Source organism: Sarcophilus harrisii, chromosome 2, assembly GCF_902635505.1.
Source record: "Sarcophilus harrisii chromosome 2, mSarHar1.11, whole genome shotgun sequence".
Classification (NCBI taxonomy): domain Eukaryota; kingdom Metazoa; phylum Chordata; class Mammalia; order Dasyuromorphia; family Dasyuridae; genus Sarcophilus; species Sarcophilus harrisii.
Genome location: NC_045427.1, coordinates 224,622,120 through 224,645,745, shown reverse-complemented (window position 1 = coordinate 224,645,745; position 23,626 = coordinate 224,622,120). Strand labels below are relative to the sequence as shown.

The 23,626-nt window shown below is 38.5% G+C and overlaps 4 non-coding genes across 4 annotated transcripts; all 4 read right to left on the bottom strand.

The window, feature by feature from the left end:
• Positions 1-20,870: 20,870 nt before the first annotated feature.
• Positions 20,871-20,964, bottom strand: LOC111718592. The gene has a single exon (XR_002769112.1). It is a non-coding gene; the product is annotated as a small nucleolar SNORD12/SNORD106 (small nucleolar RNA).
• A 300-nt stretch (positions 20,965-21,264) lies between these two features.
• On the bottom strand, positions 21,265-21,354 carry LOC111718590. Its single transcript, XR_002769110.1, has one exon. It is a non-coding gene; the product is annotated as a small nucleolar SNORD12/SNORD106 (small nucleolar RNA).
• A 325-nt stretch (positions 21,355-21,679) lies between these two features.
• LOC111718589 lies at positions 21,680-21,773 on the bottom strand. Its single transcript, XR_002769109.1, has one exon. It is a non-coding gene; the product is annotated as a small nucleolar SNORD12/SNORD106 (small nucleolar RNA).
• Positions 21,774-23,039: 1,266 nt separating this feature from the next.
• On the bottom strand, positions 23,040-23,130 carry LOC111718591. The gene has a single exon (XR_002769111.1). It is a non-coding gene; the product is annotated as a small nucleolar SNORD12/SNORD106 (small nucleolar RNA).
• Positions 23,131-23,626: the final 496 nt, after the last annotated feature.

Here is a 23,626-nt window from a genome sequence, read left to right as displayed (position 1 = left end):
CAGTGTCCATATCCTGGTAAACCATCTCAATAGTCAAGTAAACCAGGTCTCAAACCTGGTGAGTTAGGGATTTGTCTAACCCAAGCATATGAAGGCTTCCCCCAGTGGAATGGGTAAATTAGAACAATTTCTTCTAAAAGTTCACGAAGGTGACTGAAGCAGGTCTTGTGGAGAGATTAGAACTAAATCAGATTTTGAAGATGGCAAGGTCATCCACTGTAGCCCAAACCATCCTCAGTCAACTTAACTTTTGTCTTGACACAAGACTTTGATGATTCTGGAAGAGAAAATGAGACTGACAATCTTGTGCAACAAGGCTCTTTGGGCATCTGCCTCTGGATCAGTACACAATGATAGGCAAGTTAGCTTCCCAGTTAAGGCATGAGTTTCCTCCTCTGCAGAATGAGGGGATTTGACTGATTATCCCTGAGATCCTTTCCACCAACTGGAAGAGACCTTAGTGTTCATCTAATCCATCATTCCCCTCAGAAGCCCAAAATGCTTAAGTAACTTGCCAGATGTAACACTGGTAGCAAGAGGTAGGGCTAAGATTCAATCTCAGAGCTTCCAATTCCAAACCTAGTGCTCTGAACACTACCTGGAATGGCCTCTCAGTTCTGATGAACCCTATGAACACTACCAGGTCTACAAAATAGGGAAGGTTTTTATGAATTACTTCCTCATACCCATCAGATTGGCTAATATGATTTTTTTTTTAAAAAAAGGAAATGTTGGATATTGGAGGGGATGTGGGAAAATGGGGACACTAATATATTGTTGGTGGATTTTTGAGGGCATATGAGAAAATGGGTACATTGATATATTTCTGGTGGAGTTGTGAACTGATCCAAACATTCTGTAAAACAATTCAGAACTATGTCCAAAGGGCTATAAACTTTGACCTACCAATATTAGTACTAGAACTGTATCCCAGAGAAATCAAAAGAAAAAGGGAAAGGGCTTATTTGTATAATTTCTAGCAACTCTTTTAAAATGTCTAAGAAGTAGAAATGAAAGTGATACCTATGAATCAGGAAATGGCTGAACAAGTTGTGGGATATGATTGTAATGGAATACTATTGTGCTATAAGAAATGAAAAGCAAGATGATTTCAGAAAAATCTGGAAAGACTTATATGAATTGATATAAAGTAAAATGAGCAGAACCAGAAGTACATTGTGCCCAGAATTGTACTAGGTACTTACTATATTACTATATAATTTGCAGCAAAAGTAGAAGATATAAACTTTGAAAAGCTTATACTTTGGGGGGAGGGGGTTGTAGCTAGATGCCACAGTAGATAGAGAACCAGCCCTGAAATCAGGAGGACCTAAGTTCAAATCAAACCTAAGTACAGACACCTAATACTTCCTGGCTATGTGATCCTGGGCAAGTCACTTACCCCCAATTGCCTCAGCCAAAAAAAAAAAAAAAAAAAAAAAAAAAAAAAAGCTTTCACTTGAATTCACATAGAGGAAATTATTAAAGGATATAAGCAAATGACAATGTATGTGTGATGAACAGCTGGTAGTCAGAATAAATTTAGGGGATAATCCTAGCCTCTTCTGCCCTTGTCACACACCATTTTGATTATTTCTCATTCTGGGTGCCACATTTCCAGGGAATTTACCATGTGAGCAAGAGTACAGAAGAGGGAGACCAGAAAAATTAGGGAACTGAAAGTCATACAGTTGTGCCTTGAATTGTTATGCCCTGAATAAAATTATTATGGCCGTCACCACCCCTTCCTTGCCCTTAGGACTAGGAGAATTGAGTCAGGAAAAACCTTGGAGCTCTGATCACCGCGAGTTATCTTGATCTTTGCTAGGATAATTCCTCCTCCATTTGAGTATTGCCCCTCACCTCACTGTCTCCTGCCTTTGACCCTCTTATCTTGATCTTATCCTTTCAAGATTAAGTTTTTATCCTTTTCTAGAATGATGGCTTGTCCACTCACACAATCCTTTGTCCCCCTTATCTGCCTTAGTTTCTCCTATAAGATTGTATATTCAGGTTATGTATTCTGTTTGCAAACCTTAGTTAGATAAAATCCTATACAAGTTCCCTGCCTCAGTTCCTCTGGGCCGGGAATGACTTGGACATTAGTTCTATCTGGTCAGCTAGCCTAAATTCTCCACATTAAAAGGTTAAAAACCAATCTCTGTGGCCTTTCCTGATCTTCATCACCAACCCCAAACCTCTCAAAGATCATTTTGCATCTTCTTTGTATATGCATCAAACATATATACATATATTTCTATTGTCTTCCCCTATTAGAATGGAAACTCCTTTGTGGGCAATTAATGTTTTAGCTTTTTTCTTTGTATCCTCAACAGCTTAGCACAGTAACTGCACATAATAAGTGCTTAATAAGTGCTTTTTCATTGATTAAAAAAAAAAAAAAAAAGAAGGAAAAGCTTGGGAGGTTGGGGGATGGAAAGACATGGTAGCTGCATTCAAATATCTAAAGGGCTATTATTTAGAAAAGAAATTAAGCTGTTCTTCTTGCTAGGGAATAGAAGCAATAGATGATAGTTTATTATGTTTGTGTGTATGTCCATTTATACTTGTGTGAATATATATAAATGTGTCTACATCAGTAATATATATTTGTGTGCATGAATATTCATTGTATTTGAATGTATTTATGTATAAGCCTATATATGCATTGCCATTTGTATGCAATTGTGATTATGGTTTTGCCTATTTGTGCATATAAATAATTTTCTCTGTGTGTCTAGTCAAGGGTCTCTGAGTTATAACTGCAGTTCTCCTGATGCAAAAATCTCTGTTCAACTGCTTGTGCCCACCTGCCAATGCCTGGCAAAAAGGAATCCTCACTTGAATGAGCACAAGGCACTTCAGATGTGACCAGACCAATGCAGAGTTGGGAAAAAAGGGGGAAAGATAGGACCATTGAAACCAAAAATCCAAAAACAAAGCAAATGCTCTCCTAGAGCCCTTGGAAACACAACGATCCTGCTGCAGGTCAGAGATTATAGTTCTCACCCTCACTAAACTCACCAAAGTCAAGAGGAAAGTGAAAAGGGCAGGAAGTTCAAATGTTTCTCTATCTGGCTTTGAATCCTGGATCCCATCCAGTCACTGCAAGTGAGTCATATCCTAAAGATGCATTTCTTCTTTTCCTTCCAGTCTGGTCACTTCCCTCAATGACAAAGCACCTACTCAACTTAAAAAAAAGAAAAAGAAAAATAGTCCTTTTGCTTCCCTGGTTCCCTTTGGTAAATTATTAATAAAATCTTCACTGGAGATCTCTAAGAATTATAATGACTTACTTATATAATACAACATCACTTAGTTAATCTACTTTCTCTGGGTCTCAGTTTCCCTACTGGTAAAATGAGGGATCTTGATTAAATGATACCATGATTCTTCTTGGCTCTAATGTCATGTTTTACTTTGAGAAGCAGGGTAGTATGGTGGATAGAATATGTGGGATCAAGAAGACCTAGATCTAAACTTGCCACAGATACTTACTAGTTGTATGATCTAGGCAAATCACTTAACCTCTCTACCCTCAATTTTCCTATTTATTAAATGAGGATAATAATAGAACCTACCTCACAGGGGTGTTGTAAGTATCAAATAAATTAACTTCTGTAAGCTATCTTGGAAACTTTAAAGCATTATATAAAGGCAAGTTATTACTAAGGTGCCTTCTAGCTCTGATATTCATTCCATGTTCTATCCTCTAAGATCCCTTCCAGAATCAAGATTTTAGTTCTAAGTTCTGTTTCAGATTCAATATTTCATATTTTAATATCTCTTCCAGACTTAACTGTCTATATTCTCAGGCGCATTTGGCATCCTATGTTCTAGTAGTCTATACTCACAGGAGGGGAGTGACACTCAGCTGCCTTTTCATAATGGCATCTTGGAGCTAGAGGGTTAGTATTAATGGAGAACGGCCCAATCATCCTTAGTTTCTAAAATTCATTCCACAAGCAAAGGACAATGAGAAATGAGATAGAATAGTGAATGTTTACAAAGCCCTTTTAAAGTTTACAAAGTACTAAACATACATTACCTCACTGGATCTTCAGGCAGGTGCTATTATTATCTCTATTTTACAGATAAAGATAGATAAAAGAAATTTTTTTTTGTGTTGTACTTTATATTTTTCCCAGCTTGTTCTGCTCACATTTATTTGTTTACTTGTTATATCGACCCTGTGAGACTAGATAGGACAGAGATGATTTTTTTTTCCATTTTCTAGATAGAGAAAACAAATATAAAAATGTGAAGTGACTCCCCAAGTCACATAGGGACAAGGAGTAGTATACAAGAACAGATTAAAGTCACCCCCTGCATCCTGGGCCATCGCTAGTCATCTTGATCTTTGTCTTGTTATTGGACTCTGCCGAATCTGAAGGAGAGAGAGAGGCTGAGATTTAGTAGTCTCTGTTCTGTGTTCTTTAAGCTCTGTTGTACCAAGGTCCTTTTTAGCTTTATCTAACTGGGATTCTAAAATTCATGGGGCTCAAATCTAATTCACGACGGCATTGGTTCTCTTTGGGAACAAAAAATGAACAACATGGCATTTCTGACCTGGAATGGACCGTTTCTGAGATAAGGGGAACCTCAGAACACAAAACATAGAATGTCAGAGCTGGAAGTGACCAAGGTCAAGAAAAGTGAAATGATTTGTGCAAGAGAACATAGCAAGTTACAGACAGAGAAGTCTAGATGTGAGGTAGGAATTCCACTGTTGTGCACCTCCTTGGGTAACACATTGCCTCCTGTTGTTGTTTATGTGCTAGTATGCAAAGTCATGGAAGGCAGGAAGGAGAGTGGTTCAGACTGTGTGGTTTGATAGATATAAGACTGTAATAAGAAAAAAACAACATAGATCAGCAACTGTTTTGCAACTTGGAGTTTTAGTAAATTGTCTGTGGACTCTGAGTGATTAAATGATTTAACCACGGTCACACAATCAACGGGCTTCAGAGGCAGAACTTAAGCCCCCAGCTACCTCACTTCCAGCCAGGTTATCTATTATCCCAAGTACTTCTCCTATAACAGCATAGGGCAAAGTTTAATGGGAATGGAACAATCCTGAGAAATAAATTGTTTTTTCTCCTGCTCCCCCACTTTTGTCCCCACTCCCACCCCCACAACTGTCGGGGGGGGGGGGAATCTACCCTTTGATAAAGGTCTGTGGTCCTTGGAGTTCAGCCAAGGGGCTGGGACTGGTGGAAATTTCCTAGCCTGTATGGTAGAGGTTGATTACTCGGCCCTAAATATTGGCAAAACTATGTGGAATATAATTACACATGGAGGAAAACATGGTCAAATGCTTTATCTGTACCCCAAGTATCTTAAAATTTTCCTGTCAATGAATAACTGAATCCACTGATAAAATACTGAAATATAAAGCTGTAAATAATATCTGATCTCCCCTCTTTTCCAGTCTATTTTGCTAACAAAATAAAGGAAACAAAAGCCCCATGAATCTTAGAATTCCAGCTAGATAAAACTAAAAAAGATCTTTGTAAAATAGAGTTTAAAAAATATAGAACATAGAATATTACATCTAGAAGGAACTTTAGAACACACAACAGTGATTGTCAGGGGTTGGAGGAACCAGTCCTTACAATATAGAATGTTGTAGTACTTGATTTCATAGAATGCTACAATACTCAGAGTTTGAAAGGTTGTTTTAGGGACACACAAGGCTGCAAAGTCTTCCACTAGAATATTCTCCCTGCTCTCCCTCAGCTTGAAAAAAATCAACAGATGTTAATTCAGTTCAGTAATAAGAAGGAAAGAAGACAACTAAGGGAAAAATCAAATCATGATACTAGTATAGGAGAATTATCTAGGCCTGAAGGAAAGGGGACTGAAACCCTGTTCCTGTTAGTACTGTCCTCCCAGAGATTACACTCAGGGCAAAGAATCCTATATGTCCTAAAGCAAGAAGGATGAGGAAGTCTTGAAACTTAGATTGAGATGGGGGAATTGTATTCACTAGTTTAGGAAATCCATAAAATGATAAGGCAGAGAGAGAGACAGAGAGAGAAAGACAGAGAGAGAGAGAGAGAAAGAGAGAGAGAGAAAGAGAGAGAGAGAGAGAGAGAGAGAGAGAGAGAGAGAGAGAGAGAAAGAGAGAGAGAGAGAGAAACACAGAGAGACAGAGAAAAGACAGACAAAAAGAGACAGAGAAAAGAGAGAGAAACAGAAACAGAGACAGAGACACACAGAGAGAAGTCTCAATAAAAGCCCAAACACCAGCAGAGAAGTCAACAAAGAAAATTCTAAAACCAGAAGGTTGAGTAGGAAATTATTATGGGTAAAAGATTATAAAGAATAAAGTAGAAATTTATTAAGAATAAAAAGAATATCTGTAACCCAGAGATGGGCTATCTTGTTCCTAGAACAGCCAAATGACCAATGTCTGTCACTGGATTGAAAAGTACTTATCTGAGAGGAAAGTAAGAAGACTAAAAATCTAGGAGGCAGCTAAATTATGAAAAACTTTGAATGCAAAACAGAACATTTTGTATTTGATCCCAGAAAAAATAGGGAGTCACTTGTAATTTATTGAGTAGGTGGGTATCATGTGCTTTAGGAAAATCCTTTTAGTGGCTGAATAGAGAGGATGCATTGGAGTGAAAAAAGACTTAAAACTTCGGTTGAAGAGGGCCTGCATGAGAATCATGGCAGTGTCAGAGAAGAAAAAGGAGCATATTTGAGAAAAGGCCATTGGATTGAGCATCCAAAAGATTACTAATAACTTTGGAGAGAGCCATTTCAATGGAATGATAAGGTCAAGAGAAAGACTGTAAAGAGTTTTTAAAAAAAGAATAAGAGGAAAGACATCTATTGTGATCAAGCTTTTCAAGGAGTTTGGCTACAAAGGGCAAAAGAGATATAGAATGATGATAACATGGATGGAAGGATTTAAGGATGGATTTTTTTTCAGGATGAGGGAAATATGGGAATGTTTGTAGGCAGCAGGAATGAGTCAGTATATAGAGAGAAATTGAAAATAAGTGAATGGGTGGAAATGACAGATGGGTCAATCTGCTGGAGTTGAGATGGAATGAGATCACTTGAAGAAGGAGATGGGTTAGCCTTGGTATGGAGTAAACTAATTATTATACCTACCTCACGGAGTTCTTATGAAATTCATATGTGTATATAGGGTTTTGTAAATTTTAAGATAATATATAAATATTAATGATTACTAATATTATTAGGAACTCTGTCCTCGAAATTAATAGCCTTCCTTCAGTAAGAACTAGAGTCTAAACTGCTAATGCAGTCTTAAATATATATATTATGCATATATTGACTATACATTATTCTCAATACCATTTCTTCCTAGGCACCATGTCCATTCCCTTAACAAGCCAGCTCCCACAGTCATTGTCTTGGTGAAAAGCCTCATGATTTTATCTAAATGTTAGAGAAACATTCCAATCACAGGAACTATTTTAAAATACCATTCTGTTTTAATGTTCTTTTTTCTTTTCCCGTTAACACCAGGGAAACTCCAAGTGGTTTAAAACTTGGCAAGATATAGAAACTACTATTCGACAGAATTCATCATTCTGAAAAAAAAAAATAATGTAATGACCACTTACAACTGTCTCAGCTCACAACCATCAACTGGCAAATTTCCCTCAGCAGTCAGCAAAGTAAATAGATTTTTGCCTCTGTTGATACTTCTCATTCTAATGGTCCGTTTGTTTAATTAGGCATTCTTGGCATGTTAAAAAGCTAATTTAAAAAAATTTCCTAGGCATCAAATACAATTAATCACCTTTCCAAATTCAGTAAACATCATTGAGATATACAAATAGCTAAGACAGTAGCTATTAAGAAATAAGCAAATATACTCAACAAAATTCTAGGGTAGATTATTAAGTTTGTGAAAAAAAGTGATCATTAGGAGCCATCATGGATTCAGAAAGACTGTGTTGTTCTAAACTACACTTAATTCTTTTTTTGATAAAGACATTAGACTGTTAGATTAGGGAAATGGAGCAGATATAACATATTGTGGTGTATCAAAAGTCCAAGATATATAGTTTCTGAGTAATAATTTTGTTAACTATGCTAGCACATAATTAATAAAAGGGGTCAATGGCACTCTTGAATGCCCAAGACCTCTCATGGAATTCACTTAACATTTATATGTTAGGGACAAATTCAATTAATCACCTTTCCAGACTCAACACCATTGAGGTGTGCAAAGAATTAGGAAGGTAGTCATTCATAAATAAGCCAACATGTACAAAATTCTAGGATGGATTATTAAATTTATGAAAGAAGTGATCACTAGGAGCCATCATGGATTCAGGAAGACTGTGTTGTTCCAAACTATACTTAATTTTTTTTTTTTTGGATAAAAACATTAGACTGTTAGATTAGGAAAGTGAAGTAGATATAGTATATTGTAGTATATAAATAGTCCAAGACAAACAGTTTCTGGGTAATTAATTATTTTATTAATCATGCTAGCATATAATTGATAAAAGGGGTCAGTAGCACTCTTAAATGGCCAAGGCTCTTCATGGAACCCACTTTACATTTATATGTCCTTGGAAGAGTGGGTGTTCCTAAGGATGATAATCAACTCTGATTGGTTAACAATTAATGAGAAGAATAAATAGTATAATGGGAGGTGGATCTACTCTAATAAGGGATATTCTAATAATATTCTTTTAAAGAATATGATTCTGATCACTTTTTCTCCAACCCCCTCCAAACCACTCTCACTCCCAAAAACTCTTGCTTCCAAACTCTCCACAGATTTAGACAAAGGATCTACCTCTACTCTTACCTGACTGAGTGGAACACAATGGGTCAGAATTTGCCTTTGATTAAATTCTTTGTGAGGTTCTCTAGTTGGTGGGGTAACAATTCAAAAATTTCAATTCATTGTCTTCCCTGTCCTTCAGAGAACTAAACTTTGACTGAATCTCCAAATGAGAAAGGGAAAAAATCCTAGAAATTCCTAATATTAATAGTGGGTTATTTAAAAATCATTTATCTCAATATCCTTATCAAGGCAGAGGCATGGAAAAAGTAGGAAAAGAATCAGACTCTACCTCTAACTCTTACAACCCAAATGACCTTGGATGAAGATACTAACCCACCTGGATTCTGTTTCATCATTTGTAAAAGAAAGGTTGTGAGCTTCTAGTTCTAAATTTATGATCTTAAGTGCTCTAGAAATAACCTTGTAGAACAAGACGGAGTACTGTGGCTACATGAATAGAATGTAGGCAATGTATTTAGGGGACACCACATAAAGCTTTCACTATGACAGCTATGATTTTGATGACAGTATTGAAGAAGTAGACTTGGTATGGCAGCCTTTAAATTAAAAGGTGGAGAGCCAAGGGGAACACTAGTACAGACACATTAAACTTTCATCAATGTGAAGTTAATGCATCCCCTAAAAGACCAATATGTGGGGAGTGTGGGAAGATTACTAGGTTCTAAAGAACATATATACTCAGCTTTGCATTGGAAAAAAAATTGCTGTGACAACTTTGGCTACTCACATCCCAACCCTACCCTCCAGACCCAAAAAGCAACACAGAGCAGCAGATCTATTTTAGCAAAATGAGCATTTGTTTAAATGAAACTGCCAAGTCAAAGAATCCAGATTTCTCTTTTTCTCCTTCTCTGAAAAGCCACAGATATAAATAAGCCCAATATGATCTGTTTCTGCCACAACTGATAAGATGAGACAGATGCCTGCCAAACAGATCTGAGTTTATTTCAAGTTCAAAAAATAGTGTGAGAGGACCAGCCTCTGGACCAGCCTGTTCAAATTCGCACAATTTTAAAATTCTTAAGTGTCCTTTACCAGGACAGTCTTGGCAGAAGGAACCAACCTAGGCTAAGAAGGCTGGAGGAAAAGCAATGGAGTTGCTACAGAGAATGCACTCTCCATACCCATGAAATTCCAGCTTCCTGAAAACAGATTTCTATAAGCTAAAGCAAAGACACTCAAAGCTCCAAATTTGCATAAGAAGGGAAAGCTCAGACTTTCATCCTTTTATACCTTGCACCTGTTCTCCTTCAAGTTTCATAGATAAGCATATCCTATCCAGTAATACATACTTAGTATCAGTCTATATTCTGAAGACTCTCAAGTTTACTTACATCAAGATGTTGCACTGGATTTGGAGTCAGAAAAATGAGTTCGAATCCAGCGTCAGTTATTTACCAATTAGTTACCCTGAGCAATGGACATAATAATAGCTCCTATCTCCCAGAGTTATTGTAAAGATTAAATGAGATTATATTTCTAAATTGTTTAGTAAATAAAGCACCTGGTACACAGTAAGTGCCTAATAAGTGCTTATTTTTCCCTTCCTCCTCCTCTCCTTGGGAGGAGTATAGTGTACTTGGGAGGAGTATAGTGAAAAGAGCACTGAATCTGGAACCCCAAGACCTGGGTTTGAGTTCAATCTAAATATACTTGTGGGGAAGTTGAGAACCACGGAGAAGGGAGTGAGCTTGTTCAAGGTTACATAGAAAATTAGTGACAGAGACAATCCCTGAGCAGGAAGTTTCTCTTTTTATTCTGCTTTTTGTAAATAACAGGTCTTTATACTATTGATTGTCCTGCTCAGAGAAGTGTTTGGTCTTTCTTGGGCTAACACAATTCAACACAGAAAGGGCCTGTGTTCTGCAGATTGAGAATTTTATGTGTTTGGTTTCTTGTTGTGAAGCAGGTTGTGATCCTTTTAAGAAACTGATTTGTGATCCTTTCAATTGTGATCCTTTCAATCCTTTGATTTGTGATTCAGATTACTCCCAACCCCTCCTGGTTGATGCATTATCAAATCAAGAAGCTAGGACCTTTGATTCACAAATCCTGGTCAAAAGCATCCCTTTGAATTCCAATAGGAGATCTGGCATGTCCCAGCCCCCACAGGATCTGAGCCAACTTGGGACTCCACCCACGGGCCCCTTTAGCTAAATCTCTCATAAAAGAGCCAAGCTGGAGTCCTCTCTTTGAACAGGTTCCAAACATGCTAGCCTTACGCCTGGCATGCCAAGGGTCTTTGCCCACTGGAATAATATTTCCAGTGCCCTCACCTTTTATTACTAACTAGACTTTAACCTTACTTCCTATGCCCATAATAAACCTCTTTTATCAATCTAGCTTTTCAGGTCTGTAAATTCCTTTACAGGGGACTTTTGCGCCGCCACTAGACCTCATTTAACTCTCTACCCTTCGCTGAATCCAAAAGGGTTGCAGGGGAACTCTATTTGACTCCCTGTACCCCGAACCTGCCACTAGACCCCATTTTCATTTGGGTACCCCAAATTTATACCTTATCAGTTGTCAAGTTATATTTCACTTACAACCTGAAAATCACTAAATCCTCATTCCTTCAGCCTACCCTATTACACTTGATGAATGAGAAATGAGACATTCCTGACTTAAGGAGGGATGGCCAAATTACATAAATTCTGTCCTCAGGATATTAGGCTGTTACACCTAGATAGGCCTTCAGATTTCTTATCCATTCTTCAGAAGAGGAAACAAACCAAGGCCCAAGGAATGGAAGTGATTTTTTGGATTTTTTTTCCTTTTTATTTTCAAAACATATGTAGTTTTCATCCTTGAAAAACTTTGTGTTCCAAATTCTTTCTCCTTCCCTTCTCCCCGCTTTCTACCCTAGACAACAAGTAATCCAATATATGGTAAACATGTGCATTTCTTCTATATATCTTTCCACAATTATCATGATGCACAAGAAAAATCAGATCAAAAAAGGAAAAAAATGAGAAAGAAAACAAAATCCAAGCAAATTACAAAAAAAAAAAAAAAAAAAAAAAAGTGAAAATACTATGTTGTGACCCACACTCAGTCCCCACAGTCCTATTTCTGGGTGTAGATGGCTCTCTCCATCACAAGACCACTGGAACTGACCTGAATAATCTTTCTGTTGAAAAGATCCATGTCCATCAGAATTGATCATTGTATGATCTTGCTGTTGCTGTGTACAATGTTCTCCTGATTCTGCTGAGAAAAGGCTTTCCAAAATCACACAAGTTAATAGCAGAGATAGGAATGAAATCCAGGTTTCCTGGCTGTTAGCCCACTGTTCTTTCTACTGTGCTACTTATGAGATGTTGGCAACATGTCAGAAATTATCTACTCAAACTGCCCCTTTGAGAGTTATCTCAGAGAAATGTCAGTCAGTGAGTCAACAAGCATTTATTATGCACTTTCTATGGTTAGACACACTATTAAGCACTGGAAACTCACAAAAAGACAAAAACATAGTCCTCATCCTTGAGGAGATGATACATACAAAATATATACTGTATAAATAGGAAGTTGTCCCTGATGTCACTTTTTTTAAAATATTCAAGGAGCATCTCATATAATAATAACAATACCCATTTCTGTAAAGTTTCCAAAGTGCTTTGCAACCAAGTGCTCAATAAAGTAGGTGGTACAAGTGTTTTTTTTTTTTTTGTATATTCAAAAACGAAGGTACATTCATTTTAAATTTTTTTCATATGATTTATGTTGAAAGAGAAAAATAAGAACAAAAGAAAAAAAAACAAGAACACAAGGAAAAAAGGAGAAGAAGAAAAAAAGGTAAAAATAGTATGCTTCAATTCGCATTCAGTTTCCATTATTCTCCCTCTGGAGGTAAATGGCATTTTCCATCCAAAGTTTATTGGCGGGGCAGCTAGGTGGTGCAGTGGATTGATCCCCAGCCTCAAAGTCAGGAGGACCTGAGTTTAAATGTGACCTCAGACACCTAACACAGCCTGGCTGTGTGACCCTGGGCAAGTCACTTAACCCCATTGCCTCACAACAACAGAAGAAGAAGAAGAAGAAGAAGAAGAAGAAGAAGAATGAAATTTCTCCCAGAGTTAGAATTCAAATTCAAGTGTTGAAATGGCGACGAGAGCCCTGAAACTTTTTCTCTTTCTCTCTCTGATTTTGGGGAGAACTCTAAGCTCTCCCCTGAGAGACCTGCTCCAGAGAATCAAGATAAAGTGGTTTCATTTTATTATCTGGGTGGGACTGGTTGAGTCCAGAACCACTCCTACTTAGCCTGAGCTAGAGATGAGATTTCTTTCCCACTCTATTAAGTTAGAGATTAGTCCAGAAACACACATTCAATTCCAAGATTCTCTATTCTGATTCCAGCTCAAACTGCTCCCAGCCCCCCCACCAAGAGCTGCCCCCAGCTTCTAGCCAAGGTTTCATAAAAGGGAACAGCTGGGTTCAATCCTTTGCAGCAGAGGACCTCAAAGCAGCAATCACGCCAGGCCAAGGGACCTCCCCTGGCATAGCTACCTGTGAGGGACTCTCTGCCCGCTGAAAGACATTCTCTTTCAGCATTACTCCCTCTTTATCTCTCTCATTATTTCCTTAACAAGACCTTATTCACCTCTCTGTTAGGATTTCTCTGCTAGAAATCTTCTCTGCTAGAGGATTTCTCTGCTAGATTTTAATAATAAACTTCTTTTGCCAGTTTAACTTTTCAAGTTCGTAAATTCATTTGCGAAGGACCTGCGCCACCAGAAGGGAGTTCCCACAATTCCCTGCCCTGCGCCAAACCTCATCATCTGGCTCCCTGACCAAGAATCAAGGAGAGCTGAACCTCATCATTAATACTAGGTCTAAAAAGCTTTTTGCAAGACACCAAATCTAACTTACACTGTCTTCTTTTATCACAAAAAAACCTCTAAAGAAGGGTTTCTTAATTTGGGGTACATGAACTCATCTTTTTTGCATTTTGATAATTTTATTTCTATGCAATCCTAGATATTTTATTTCATGCATTTAAAAACAATATTCTGAGAGGTATCCATAAGTTTGAACAATCTTCTCTAACATAATATAAATGCATGTATACCTAAATCATTGTCATCATTATCCTTTCTTTAACATATGAATAAATAGATTCAGCAGAGTTGAAACAAGGTCACTTTTGGAAAATGTTGGAGCAAAAATTAGATCTCAGGTCTCAAAACTCTAAGTGGAATCATCTTTTCACTTCATTAGGCTGTTACTTTTTTTCTAATCTGGAAGTAAATTATTTAAGTTATACTAATGGATAATTTTTTTTTTTAAGGAAGTAATATTGTTTGATACACTTGAACTGGTTTGTCTCACACTTGGAAAACAGGAGACAATGAATTAGTTCTGAATCACTACAGATTATTTGAAATATGTACACACAGTGCCACCTGCAGGCAGAACAAGGCTGATTGTAACCTGTCTAAGCCTGCATAGACTTCATATCCAGAAGGAAATTCAGTGGCCTGGCTTAAGCCACAAGCTTAGAATTCACTAGGGATGGATAAGCAGGAAAATGGAAGTCATTTGAATTAATTTTAACAACTAGTGTCTATAGTTACAAGACTCCATATTTTGCATCAGCGTTTAGTAGGAAAAGTCAAAATTCTTCCTAAAACTTCAAAGCTGGAAAGGATCTTGGACCATATAGTGCCAGAGTTAGAAGGGATTTTAGGGTGCAGAGAATGAGATTTTAGGCCTAGAAGAAAACATCAGGTACATTAGATATAAAAGAGTTAGCAAGATGTTATTTACACTAATCTTTTAAAATCACAAGCCAGATCTAGAGAAAGGAGGTGATTTGTGTAGGGTTGTATAAAAGAAATTGAGTAATATTGCGGGAACTAAGAACCCAAGCTTCCTGATTTCCCAACACAATTCATTCTCTTTAATAAATATTGCTTACCTGATCTTTTACTTAATAGGCACTAGGAAAGTACCCCTCCCACTATCTAGGAGTTGGGGTGGAACTGGGTGGGATACATAAGAAGCCATCCATATGAATGGCTCTTCTATCAGCCTCTGGTCTCCAAAGAGCAAAGCATTTTCTGCTTTGCTCCGAACTTGTAACCTGATTTCACATCCTTCTCTCAGAGGCTATCTGGGAGTCCTTGTTCTTGCTTTCAGAGTGGGATTAAAGAGAGGCCCAAAGAAATAACCTCGGTGACTTTTTCATTAGGAAAAGTATCTAAGGGCCACCAAGAACAACTATTCTCAAGAAGCAAAGTTAGAAAGATAGCAGAACTGATGGCTCAGCTCTCTTACTTTCCCACAAGGTCCCATCCAGTCCCTGTTCTCACAATGGGGAAAATACTCCCTATTAGCCTTTCTCACTAAATTATTAACTCCCTCCATAGAACAGTGCTTTAAGTACTCTTGTCAATAAGAACAGTCCTAGCTCATATTTAAAGGAGTCTTTGGAATCGTGACTTCTCCAAATCAGCAGATTCACTTTGAGGTTTTGAGAAATTACTTTCCCCCCCAATGGGAATCTTTTCTTCCCTTGTTGGTTTGAAACAAGAGTTAAAAGGCAGTCATTTAGGCCATGGGCCACCTGCCTATTAAAGCTTCAAGGCTCTCAGGAGCCAGCGCTTTCAGGCTCTAACCGGAATTTCCCATAAACAATTATCCATGCATTTTATTAATTGAGCTCATGCTCTCAGGAAGAGGATTGATGAGAGCCAAGGAACTACTGCAGAAATAGGTGGAAGAGACTGGTGGGGGAGGGAGAAGGATAGTACATAATTCTCCCCCTAGTTTTTTTTCTTCTTTATGCCAGCTTGGAACATTAGCAGTAACTGATCTGGCGGGGCCCCTGCTCCCAGGAACGCTCAAAAGCAGCCTTTTTCATGGTGCTGACTCAGAGAAAAGAACAGAACCTCAGACCATTGGTTCAATGAGGTGGAAGACAAAGAGCCGCCAGGAGTCTGTCTTGGGGATGCAGGATTCAGATATTAGCAGATATCCAGGCACTTCCTTTCTCACCTCCAAGGTGTGTGTGTGTGTGTGTGTGTGTGTGTACTCCCTTTTCCCCCCAAATACCAACACAACAAAAGGTCATTGCCATGTGTACCAATAATTTGTCTCAACTTAAACATTTATTCCTATATGCAAAGACACAGCCACAGAATTAAAAGATTAAGAGCAGGCAGGAGCCTTAGTGATAGTTTAATTTGATCCTCTTTTTTTGCCAGCCAAAACTAAGGCCCACACAACAACCTTTGTGACCTGAGGCACTTACCCACTCTGGCCTGTTTTCCTCATCTATAAAATGAAGGAATTGGAGTAGATCAGGGTTTCTAACTTGGGAGACCTAAGCTTTTAAAAAATATTTTTAAATCATACTTATAGTTTCCTTCATAATCCTTTGTCATATTGAAGTTCAGAAAGAAACCCCAAAAGATCAAAGACCAGTATCCCAAGGTATCTCAAAAGAATTTGCAGTTTTGAACCCAACTTCAAGTCAAGAGGCAAAGTTTATTGTAATTATAACACCAATTGCAGCGTTCCAAAAGGATTTAACAAAGAACCAGGAGCAAGACAAATTTGTAGGAAAAGACAGAAATCTGGTTCTTCATGTCACTGGTACACTAATTTTATGGCCCAGAAGTATAACTGAGGAGTGGTCCATTCACATTGTCTGAGGAATTTGGTTATTACAGATTAGCATTATCTCTGTCAGCAATGTTTGTAAAACTATCCTAAAGTCAGAAGACTTTAGAATCATTGACAGACAGATGAGAACAATAACACTAAGGTCCTGGGAGTTTAGGATTACTGCTATATTTCCCTTAGAAGCTATACCCCACCCCCACTTTGGTAGCTGACATATTTAAAAACATTATTCTGAGAAGAGGCCATAGGCTTCACCAGCCTTCCAATGGGCTCCATGACACAAAAAAGAGATTAAGACCACCGTGACTAGGTTTCCATTCTCTTTATTTGGCCTGCAAAGGAATTCAAGAAACAATATAAAGGAAGAACTGACAGAGTTTGGTGATTAATTGGATAAAAGAGATAAAGAAGATGAAAGAGAACCATGTTTTCAGTTTAGAGAAAACCCTTAGGGAAATTGCCCCCACTACTATTGGGGTTAGACATGATGGGATTATCCAGTGATACTGGGATGAGTGCTAACCCCTAAAATATATTGGGGTTCCAGGACTCTGTACAGGACACCAAAATGATGGGGTTAGCCACCAAAAGGTTGGGAGTGTTTGATCCCAAAAGAATATTAGGCTCTCAGGTCAATGACACAGTGTCTCAAAAGAATTTGCAGTTTTTAGACCTCCATATCAAGGGACAAAGATTTTATTAGGCTGCCAGGTCCATAAAGGATTTTAGCAAGGAAAAGGGTTTTAGCAATTAACAAAAGAAAAGATAATCTTCCTAGTGGAACTCAAATTAACCAGAGGGAAGACCCAGTTAAAACCTGATTACACCTAGCCATTAAACTTTGTAAAGCTTAGCAAGCAGACAAATCCCCAAAAAGAGTTATAATCTTTTTGAAATACAGATAATTTATAAGGAAAATACAACCTCCTAGTTGACATCACTTGCCAAATGACAGACATCACTTTGCTTCCTAATTCTTTGTTGTAACAGAAGGAACTGCTATAAGTATTTTCAAACATATGGATCTTTTTCTTTTGTCTATGATCTCTTTAAAAGCGAAGTTATTATTTTATTATTATATTAATAACCAATTCTTAATCTAGAATCTTTTCTATTTTTATGTCATCATCTAAGTCCCAGCCCCTGTCAAAAATCAGTCTCTTAAGGACTTGACTGGTAGACTCTCAAGGTACATACTCTTTTGTTTAGAGTGTAAACTTTAATATAGTCTGAACCAGTTCTTACACTTAAAAATCCTTGTCCTTGCACCCTTCCATTAAAGTTTAGAGACCCAGCTCATAAGAGAGAAAACTAACCAGAGTGGTCTAAATGTAAATGGATTGCTGGAGGCATTTGAGTTTCATTATTTAAAGTTTTCAGGCTCTGTGTCTATGGTTGCCAAGAGAAACCACTATCAATTTATTATTGGCTGGCCTAATTAATAGGTTACCCAGAAACTGTCTCTAGGATTTTTTTATTCATCACAAAGTACAGGACTAATAGTGGTATCGCTAGGGCAAAGGGTATGCAGTCTAGTGATTCTGGATAGTTCCAAATTGTTCCTTCTCCAAAGTTATCAATCATCTCCCAATTGCCAAATCTAATGACCTTTTCCTTTCTGATCTCACTGAATTTGCCACCAAGAGCAGACAGCATTACTTGGATTATTGTGATCATGCTTTCTCTTGGTCCTTCTCCTTTCTGACTGCTTCTCAATCAAGTATCTGCTGGATAATTGTCCTTATTACAACCATCAACTAATTATAGATGTCCCAAGTTTCTATCATATCCCTTCTCTTGGTGACCTCATCAATTCCCACAGGTATAATTATCTTTTCTATATAAATGACTCCTGATCATTTTTATTCCTAAGAATCAATTTCATTATTATCAACTATTTAATATTTCCAACCAGTAAATAAGTATCTTAAAACATTCAGGATGTTCTTTTTTTTATTAAGGTACTAACATCTTTTCAGGCACCTAAGTTTCTAATATCAAAATGTTCAGTCTTCCCTTTCCCCAGTCTCCCATATCCAAATAACTGCTAAGTCTTATTAATTCTACATCCCATCCATCTTGTTATAGTCAATGAGAAATGAGACAAGAGGATTCAACCAGAGCTCTCATTTTTCACCAATATTAAAACTTTCTAACTGGTCTCTTTCCAGCCAGACTCTCTTTTACTTCATACTCCACAACTTACAAACTGCAAGAGAACTGTCACCTTACTAAAAACTGGTTACTGTTGCCTCTAAAGACAAAATACAAAACTAAATTTAGCACTGAAAGCCCCTCCTAACCCTAAATTGCTTTGTCATCCTATACATTTCTCTTCATACATTATATTCTGCACTGGTGTTCTAGTTCTTTCCTAGCACATTCCATCATCTTTCATTTTCAGGCTTCTTTATAGGCTGTCTTCCATGTCCAGAATTCTACACGTTTCAGCTCAAATCCTACCTTTTTAAGATCAGTTTTCCCAAAAGATCCTCCCATAGAATTCACTTTGCTAGATTTCCTGTAGAATAAGGAACCCTTACCTAGACAACCTACAATTGTCATTTTCATTTCTCAACTATTCCATGACCCCATTTAGGTTTTTCTTGCCAAAGAATGTGTTATGGGCCATAAATCTGAACTTGAAACAAAGGATTCTTACAATGTACTAAGTCAGTGGAATTGATAGAGACAATAGTTATCTAATTTAGCGCGGTTCAGTATGACCGATTTTATCCAAGATGTTATGGGCTAGAACTTGAAACAAAGTACTAAGTGGAATTGAGGAGACATGGTTAAATCTAGTTTAGCATTGATTTAATCCTAGTGATATATAGTGGTAAGTTTGTACTCAGAGTGGAACATACAAACTGGAAGCTCTCAGAGCCTGATAGGACAAAGCGCACCAGAAGCTAGCTCTGAGGCAGATTCATTCCATCTTACATCTTTGTTGTGGCTGGAGGCTGAGGTCGGGAAGATTCAGAAGCCAGAGAAGGCAGGGGGAGAGCTCTCCGAATCAAGGCCAGATTGAAAGGCTCTCCAGAAAGTTGCCAGCCCCAGAAAGGAGATAATAAAGGATCTAGAGTATAAGAAAGCTAACCAGGGCGCAGCAAAGGAGACAAGACTTGGAAAGAGACAATAAAGGATTTGGACTTGATCCCTGACTGCACTTGTGATGACTGAACTGAAAAGGCGGCTGCCCCCAGAGACCAAGAAAACCTCAACAAGAGAATATTTTAGAAATATTACAGGAATGGTCTTGCCATTTTTTTCCAGCTCATTTTGCAGATGAGGAAATAGGAACACTGGGTTGATTTGTCCAAGTCATACAGCTAGCATACAAGGTATCTTGAACTCAAAATGTCTTCATAAACTAGATCCAAAAAGTTATCTACCTCGCTACTCATAAAAGTACTTACTAGGGGCAAACCACTGTGACACTGATTACAAACACCCAGCTGAGAACATTACATTTTCTAGCAAAGTGAGGATTCAATACATACAAGAATTAAGAACCACTAGCTGTCCATTTTGGTTAGAAATAATTCAACAGGCCAAGGATTGTTATTTTAATAGCCCAGTTAAAGCAGCTATCAAGGGAGAAAGAATCAACAAGACTTGGCAACTGGACTGAACCAGGAACAGGTAATGAAAAATAGTTCAGGACGACTATTGGTTTGACTGGAATGGACCAAAAAGCCAAGTATAGAGAAGGGACAGGAAAATGAGTCTTTTGGTAGAGCTACAGCCAGCCCACTAGACAGTTCAAGAAAAAAGACTGAATAGGTAAATTCATGACTGCACTGAATGTCAAAGGTAGTAACTTTAACCCCTGGATAAAATTGGGATCAAGAGCTAAAACTAGTTAACTATATTAGTTACTACAACAACCAGATTAAAAATGAGCAGAGTGAAGAACCAGAAACAAAAATCCCCAGAGAATGGGGATTGGCAGTCCCAAAAATCAATCGAGATTACTTGAAGCCTTTATCTAAAGGTGGGGAATGAAAACCAAATGAGGATAGTGGAGAGGAGCCTATCCATTTCCTTTTAAACAAAAATTTGATACAAAGACAGATGTTCACAGTTAACATTTTTTATTTATTTGAAAAAATAAAAAACAAAACTATTTTATCCCAATAACAGCTGGAATAGTCAAGTCCAAGCTTCATATTCATAAGCAAGGGTTGTGTCTTCTAAGGTCACACCTTTTTCGAGTCTCCAAATCTTATTTCATCCAATTTTACATACCTATGAAAGAAAAAACACAGTAGCAATCCTTTGTGCTTAATTATGCAAATACCATTTTATCTTAACTGTGCTCACTTTTATTACATTGTTCTAACATAAAAGTATTCAGTAGGCTCTTGAAAAGGAAGGAATCCCTTACAATCTTCACATATGTTGGGGAGTCAGAATCCTACACCATCCAGGATCTGATGGAAATCAGACAAGTTTTGGCTTAAATGTTCCTGATCAGCATTGTCGATCAGTTGGGGAAAAAAGTTTTAGTCATCATGTGCCATAGATCTGGAGGGTTTTGAATTCAAGGAAATCTTAAAAAATGAAAAAGTAGTCATAATCTTTGACAATTTAAGCTCCTAAACACACTACCTTTTAATAGTTCAAATAACAAACTTAACAAAATTCACCTACCTTTAATGAAAACTGGGTACTTTGAACACCCTTCTTCTGGTCTGTATGGTATCAGACATCACTGGCACCCTAACCTTCTGCTCATTTTAAGAGCTGACCTAGAAAATATAAGTCCCAAAGAAAAGAGTAAGAATGCTATTTAATATACTATTCATAATAAAAACCGTGTTGAAGCTGGTGTGTCAGGAAAACTGGCAAAGAATAGTTATGATCAACATGGTCGATCTGATGGGGAAAAAAGTTTAATCATCATACACACCAGCCTTAAAACTCCCAGTTTATATTATAGTACTTAATTGGTGCTTGTTGATTGTTACCTGGGGAGAAATCTTAGCAGGGTGATTTTTTTACAGTCACCTACAGCTCTAGTATATATTCTTTCCTACTAACCCAATGTCAAGACAACAGCAATATACAAGCTATTACAGATGAATGGATATTACTTACCAATCCTCCCAGGGACTGCTGAGACAAATTTGATCCAAATCAAATCACCGGGATGAGTATCAAGTCTGAGAAATTACAAGTTGATATGGAGGAGTTAGTTCAATATTGAACACACCCAACTGACACAGAACATTTTTAAAAGCTGGTATATCAGAAAAAACTGGCAAAGAATAAATAGTAGGATCAACATAGTCGATCTGATGGGGAAAAAAGTTTAGTCATCATATATACCAGCATGAAGAACTCTAGGAAAAAAGTGATCACTGGCTTCTAAAACTACCTGCCTCTAGAAACCAAACATTTGCTAGGCTGCCATTAAGTGGGTTTGTGGTTCTGGGTAAATCCCTCAAGCTTCAGGATAAAATCACTCGGCATCCTCTAACACTAATTAAAATAGATTTTAAAGCAACTTGTAACGCCTTAACATGCATTTAAGACAGTTGGCAGCTCTCAGGGTCCAGATTTAACAACTGCCTAGGAAATGCAGATGACTTTATAAAGTTCTAATTACCTATTACCTGTGATGACCCTGTTTAGTCTTTTCATTCCTTTTTATTGGAATGGGAAGAGAAACTACTCAAACAATCCACCCGTTTTTACAAACCACTTCACTCTGTCCCATTCCTGCTCATTTCTACTAAGCTTCTGCCAACTTCGAGAAAATCCCACCTTCTACTAAGCTTTTCCCCAAGCCCTCATAAAAGTCTAGAGCCTGCCCTCTGCTGACTATTTCTTAGATAGCTCACTCACACGTGGTGCCCCCCCCCCCAAGTTCCTCAGCCCCAAAGACTGCTTTCATCTTTCCCTTTTCTTGCTAAAGGTAGGGATGGGGGAAACAATGGCATTTGTAAGGGTGGTTATTATGTGCTAACTGATTTAACTGTCTCATTTGATCCTAACACCCTAATATCCTCATTTCACAGGGGACGAAAATGAGGGAAACAGAAGGTAAGTGGCTTCTCCACGATTATTTAAAAAAAAATTTAAAACAAGCCAATTGTGTTTAAGTGGAGCTATTGGACTAATCCTTTAACCCCAACTCGCAGGCCAGAAGCCCAACTTCAGGAGCTCAGAGCTCACTCTGAGCTTGGAATGCCTGTAAAGAGGAGCCGTTTTCTGACCAGAAGCTCTTAGGCTTGGCATTATTACGGCCATCTTCTGCCTTTAATAAGCCCTTCGGCTAAACTCTAGAAAGACTCCACTCAGTCCGGATAATCGCCTTGAGATAGATATCATTTGTACTCTTCCAAACCTCACACAAAAAACAACCTCGGCTTTTAGTTCAAAGCCATTACAACCACAGACGTTTTTGCCCAAATTCTCGCTCACCTGATAAAACCTCGAGAGAAGCCAGCGCGAGGTCATGGCGCGTACACGCCAGCGTCTCCAAAATCGCCCGAACGCGGCTCCCTCCTCCTCCCCGAAGCAGTCCTGGGAAATAAAAACAAAACGATCCAACGAAATCCTGCCGAGGCCCAGTCAGGAATGACCCGTTTCCCGGGCCGGTGCCTCAGAAATAACTGGCAGAAACTCAGAGCTATCAGCAAGGCCGATCTGACGGGGAAAAAAGTCGGGTCATCACGTGCACCGGCTCGTGCTCTCAAGTACAGCTCGCCCGCGGGCCCCGCTCCGTTAAGCTTTTGCCAGAGCTAGCCGGGCTTTCCTGGCGCCGCGGGCTCCGCAGGGCACTGGGTAGGAGATAGCAGGGTAAGGTAGCGGGCGTCCGAGTCTGAATCTTCACCACCCACCATCGAGGCCCGCGGACGCAGCCCCGTCTAGCTCTGCCCTTTGCAGGAGAACTTGACCCCGCACACTCCCCAGCCACCGCGCGGCTGCAAGCACGAGGCAGCCCGGCTCGGGCCTCTGCACAGCTGCGGAGCGAAGAGCCTTAATGAGGAAGCGGAGCCAAGGGCACGTGGGCTCCGAGCACGGGGAGGGGGGAGGGGAACGGGTTCAGAATCGCGCAGTCGAATCCTGGAAGATACATGAGGAATCGAACTTACCATCATGGGACATTCCAGGACCCCGATGGCTCCGGATGGAAGACAAAGCAATGTACTCTCTCAGAAATCGGAGACGAAAAAGAGA